The following is a 6,000-nucleotide window of genomic DNA, read 5'->3' on the forward strand; positions in this document are numbered from 1 at the left end:
CACTGAATTGTACAATTTAGAATGATTAAAATGGCAAATTTTATGTTATGTATATTTTACCACAATAGAAAATAAACTTTAAAAAATCCCTTACAATGGCTTGTTCTGACCTGAGGGTGCTCCCCTACTTCCTAAGTGGAAATATCCCGAATAAACTGTAAAAGCTCACAGCCTGAATCACAGTAGGCCTACAAAGTGTCCAAGGCTAAAATTCCAGATTTTCAACTGGCTTGTTACCAGAATAACCAAACTGATCGTGTTGGAACATTGGAGTACCCAGCAGGATACCATACAAGGAAAATGTTAGTGAAGATTAGTAAGCACTTACTAGTATGTACCTTGCTTAAAGTAATGTTCCTTTGATATAATAAAGTTGTCCTCTGTCCCATCCTAAACCCAGGGGATATATACCAGTAAGAGGATGGAGATGCTCATAAGTGATTGAGGTAAGTGGTCCTGCTGTGAAATTGTTGTAAAGTTTTAGATTAGTATTTTTCCATGCTTCTTAGGACATGAGAAAATAGATATTACAATTAGAATTTAAATAGGATGAGAAGTCAGGTTCTCACCTCTAGTTACTTTATCTTGGTTTGAGGGAGTGAATAAGCAGGGTAGATAGCATTTATCTATAAGTCAGAGGAAGAATCAACCTTTTTTGGGTCATTAAAATACAAGGCACATTCACAGTCACATGGAAGAATTCTTGCACAAGTGTGCTAAGACATGAAAAGAAAGTTTTCAAATTACACTCTTTGTAATAGCAAAACAGGGGACCCAAACCAACTGCCCATCAATAAGAGAATGGGTAAATAAATTATGGAATATCTAACAATGAATACTATATAGCTACATGCAACAATTTGGATAATTCTTAAAAATATAATGTTGAAATTTTAGAAGTGAGAATATTATATATACCCTTTTTATAAATCAAAAATAAGCAAACCAAAACAACATATTGTTTAGGAATACATACATATGTCATAAAACTGTTTTACAGTACAGGAATGATTAACACAAAATTCAGGGTTGGGAAGGAATGGGAATGGCATAGGAGAAGCTCACAAAGAAAGATGCAACAGCATAGGTAATCTAGTCTTTTTTTCTAGCCTTCTGTTTATTTTCTTTATTAGTCTTATTGAGAGATAACGCACATGAGATACAATTCACCCATTTGAAGTGTACAATTCAATGATATGTACAACCACCACCACGGTTGATTTTAGAACATTTTCATCAGCTCAAAAAGAAACCCTGTGCCCTTTAACTAACACCCTCCCTAACTCCAACCCTCAGCCCTAAGTAACCACTAGTCGACTTTTTGTCTCTATAGATTTCCCTGCTCTCAACATTTTCATATGAACAGAATTATACAATGTGTGGTATTTTGTGACTAGCTACCTTCACTTAGGATAATGTTTTCAAGGTTCATACACATTGTAGCATGTATCAGCACCCCATTCCTTTTTATGGGCAAATAATATCCCATTGTATGGATATAACCACATTTTATTTATCCATTCATTAGCTGATGAACATTTGGGTTGTTTCCACCTTTTGGCTATTATGAATAATGCTGCTATAAACATTTGAATATAGGATTTATGTGGACATATGCCTCCATTTCTTTTGGATATATATATATACTTGGAAAGAAATTGCTTTATTACATGGTAACTCTGTTTAACTTTTAAGGCACTGTCAAATTGCTTTCCAAAGCAGTCGTACCATTTGATATTCCCACCAGCAGTGTATAAGGCTTCCAATTCCTCCACATCCTCACCAACTGTCATTATCTGACTTGAATGTAGCCATCTGAATGGGTGCGAAGTGGTATCTCACTGTGGTTTTGATTGGCACTTTGCTGATGAATAAGGATGCCGAGCATCTGTTCAGGTGCTTATTGGTCATTTCTTTGGAGAAATGCCCATTCAGATCCTTTGACCATTTTTATTTGGGGCTATTTATCATTTGATTATTGAGCTGTAAGAGCTCTCTCTCTATTTTGGATACAAACTCCTTATCAGAAATATGATTTTAAAATACTTTCTTCCATTTTGGGAGTTATCTTTTTACAGTTATTAGTTCTTAAGTCCTAGTTTTAAAGCTGAGTGATGGGATCACAGGTGGTCATCTGAATGTAATGTTTGTAGCTTACATAAACTTAAAATATTATTTTTATGTATGAAATATTACATAATTAATGAATTAAAGACGAAACCTTATGCATAAAGATGTCCATTAGGTAATATTCAAGACAAAACACTGTAATTCCCAAGATGTTAATGCTACTGTTGAAGACATTTAACTTAACTCCTAGATATATATGCCTCTTAGGCACTAGAAGAATCTGGTTCATCAATCCTTTCAAAAGGTTCCTCTCCAAACTCTGTCACATGGGAGTAGCAAACTACTACCAACAGAACAAAACTCTCCCTTCCCTCCTGTTTTTGTCCCCCCCCCCCCCCACCTTCTCTCCCAAGCTAAGGATGATTTTTACATTTTTAAATGCACGGGGGGAAAAAGAAGACTATTTCGTTACTGGTGAAAATTATATGAACTTCAAATTTCAGTGTCCATAATAAAACAAAATGCAACCACACCATTCCTTTCCGTATTGCCTGTGGCTGCTTTCAACCACTGTGGCGCAGTTGAGTAATTATCCTAAAGAGACCACGTGGCCAGCAAAGTCTACCACTGAGTGTCCTCTACTAAAAAAGCTTACCAACATTCACACTCTGTTGACAAACTGACTTCTCACTCAACAATGAGCAGCAAAAACTTTTTCCCACTAGCCAAGACCAACTTGACGGCCACCTTCATGATTCTTCATAGTCAATTTCTTTTTATCTTTATTTTAACAAATATTTACATGACACATTGATTCTGATTTTATTCAGGATTTTTAGATTTGGGGTCCTTCCTTGCAAAATATGCAATTTCCAGAAGTCATGATTCAGCCACACTCAAGAAGTCATGATTGAGTTCATTAGTTTAATTGAGTTCATTAGTTTAATAAACTTTTATGTCTGCGCATTACGTGCCCTGAGTCAAATACTGTTTGGTGCTATAAGAACGGCCAAAAGCCACCTTTGCCCTCAAGAGGCTTACAGTCTAATTAGACTCTTGTCACCATAAGAACAATTTCCCCAAAGATCACTCGGCTGTTGTAATCTTACATTAAGTGGCCTTAGATATTTTACCCGAGAATGCTAAAGCGTGGTCCTTAAAGGAAAAGCAGTGGTTATTCGCGATAAAGAAATAGTGCTCTGCAAATAACTCTGGAAAACTAAGGTGCGTGTGGCCCATAGCTTCTGCTTTCCCACGGATTCTTGATCGTTTTGCTAAGTGTTCACCTCCTTCCGCTTGGGCCGTTGGGACCTAATCAATATCGTTAATGCAGACACCTGTATTTATTCATTGTCAAGAATGCATCAATTCAAGTATTGCTAAAACTTGCAGCCTGTTATTTATGATGAGACTAAAGGAAAGGCCATCCGAATATGTGATTTCAGCCCAAAAAGTGATGACAGCGCGACTGCGAGCAAGAACCACCCTCTCCCCAAAGTGGTCCGCGAGCCAGCGGTGAGGCGCCTTCTCCAAGCTGCCCCTCAACGCCTCCGTCGCCTTCGCATTTAAGGGTGACTCCTGGCCTCAGGTCAGGTTCCGCAGGGAAGCCGGGTCCGCTTTCCCCCCCGCACCTTCTGATCGAGATGGCTGCGGTCAGATCCAGCCCAACGACAGCCCCCGACCCTCCCTAACCCGCACCCCCGCGAGGCGCAGAGCCCGGCGCGCGGACACCCGCAAAGTTTGACGAGCCTGGCGCGCCAGGCCGCCCCCGCCGCCCGCCCCGCCGCCAGCCCGCACCCGCCTGGCCAGGGCCCGGGCGCCCCGAGCAGGACGGCGGCGGGGGCGGGGTGCGCGGCGGCGCTGACCCAGATGGGGCGGCCTCTCCCGCCCGCGCCCGCGCCCCGCGCAGGGGCCTGGAGCGTCCGGCCCGGCTCCCGCCCGCGTCCCCGCCCCGGGTCCCCGGCGTCCGGCCCCCACCGGCGCCCACACCGCCTCTCTTCCTCGCGTCCGGGCCCCTCTTACCCCACCCGTTCAGCGCAACTTCCGAGCGCCGGCCGCGGGCGCCCCCCGCACCTGCACCCGCGGCCCTCCCCGCCGAGGCCGCGCCCAGCGCTCCAGGATTACCTGCTGGGGCGTCCTGGGGTCTTGTCCCCGCGATGCCAAATCCGTGACCCGCCACTCGCGACCTCCTCCCGTCAGCCCTCCTCCCCTCCTCCTCCCCTGAATGGGAGTCGGTGTCGGTCACGCTGCTCCCGGGGAGAGCCGCCGGCGGCTTCCGGGAGCTCCAAATACAGACAAGTCAAGGGGGAGAGAGAGGGAGCGCAAAGCCACGCGGGTGGGGAGTGGAAATAAAGGGGAGCAGAGCGGAGAGGGGGGTGGAGGGAAGGAGGGGCAGATGGGCCGTGGGAGAAAAGAGAGGGAGATGGGGAAGGAGAGGAGGGGAGACAGCCTGCCAAGCGCCAGGCTGGGAAAGCAATGAAGTCACCGCATCAGGCAGCATTGCAAAGGAGCCTGGAAAGATACAGGACGCCCCTGGCTGAAGAAGCCACCGCTAGAGTGGACCTCATACTAGTAAGACCTGTGCAGATAAATGATGGGTCCTTAGGAAGCCACAGGCAGGCCTGTGTGTCCCACAACCCGGTACATGGATAAAGAGCCTGACAGGAGAGGGCCGGACATCTAAGGCTTTAGGTAGACGTCAAGTTGAGGTGCACTCATATCTTGAAACAACATTTAAAAATGTACTTTACATACAGCATCTTTAAAAGCGGAAAAAAAATGTACCTGATTATTTAAAAACAAATGCTCACCAAACCAATCTATTTTTTAAGTGTGTATTTGTGGCCATTGTCCCATTATATATTGATTAAAATTTCAAAATTGGAAGCTTTTTTACTTTTTCATCCAAACCATTAGAAGGAAAACATTGATTTTTCAATTTTCATCAGTTTATTTCAATCTGCAGAAGTGGACTTGAAGCTCTTTGCTGAATAAATGCCAGGAAAATAATTACAGGCAAGAGAGAAAAGGGGGGAGGTATAATTGATACTTTTTAAAGCAAATTTTCCAAACAAACACAAAGATGAATGTCTAAAAAGCCAATATTCTGTGTTGATGCTAAAATGGCACCTGATTTGGTTCTGTGCATGACAAGGCTCATTCTAACACCACAGGACACAACTTAAATGAAGGTCACTCCTATTACACATTGCTCTTGGCTAACAGTGGTGATGAGGAGTGCCTCTGCATATGTCCAAACCAATGCATCAGTATTAGGCACATGCTTCACATTTGGTAGGTACTCAATACATTTATACTGAATAATGAGTGCATGAAAGAATGAACGAATGAGTAAGTGAATGAATGAACGATGTATTATGTATTTAGAACATTTATGTTCTGTGCCAAGCCAGCTCAGCCAAGGGTTCGAAAGCCTGTGTGAGGGTGGCGAATGGATCAAGAAATGACAGACAAAGAATAAGCTGGGTCTAGGTGGATCTCCTGTGCCTGGCTAAGGCCACAGAGAGAGACCCAGACAGCAAGCTGAGCCTTTATTTTATAGCCAGAGGTAAACAAGGTAGTGGTCACCATAGTTACAATGTTCTTATGAGTTTCACTTATTTTGGCAGCACTTGCTGCAGCTCCCTCAGCCCATTAGCTTCCCAGATAAGATCTAGGGAGCTTCATAAGGTCAAGCTTATTTATGCTAAGAGGGCTGTGCCCTCTAAACTGGGACTTGTTTGTGGCTTTGCCAACAGGTCAGTCCGAGGCTTAACCCTATAGCCGTGTCCTACAATGTTCCAGCCATATAAAAAGAATGATGTCCATAGGACCAATTTGTGCAGGTTCACAGGAAACTTCCAAATATTCAGTCTAATATGAGTTTTCCCCCTTAGCATTAGCGTCATCAAATATTAGTAGAACATTTCC

General features: G+C 43.7%; 1 protein-coding gene across 1 annotated transcript in view; it reads right to left on the bottom strand.

Moving 5' to 3' along the window:
• CAP2 (cyclase associated actin cytoskeleton regulatory protein 2) overlaps positions 1 to 4,455 on the bottom strand; it is a 149,793-nt gene extending 145,338 nt beyond the window's left edge. The window contains exon 1 of the mRNA XM_036351357.1: positions 4,195 to 4,455. The gene's annotated coding sequence lies outside the window, so the exon portion shown is untranslated. The remainder of the gene's footprint in view (positions 1 to 4,194) is intronic.
• Between the last annotated feature and the right edge of the window lie 1,545 nt (positions 4,456 to 6,000).

Source organism: Myotis myotis, unplaced genomic scaffold (genome assembly GCF_014108235.1).
Source record: "Myotis myotis isolate mMyoMyo1 unplaced genomic scaffold, mMyoMyo1.p scaffold_m19_p_2, whole genome shotgun sequence".
NCBI lineage: Eukaryota > Metazoa > Chordata > Mammalia > Chiroptera > Vespertilionidae > Myotis > Myotis myotis.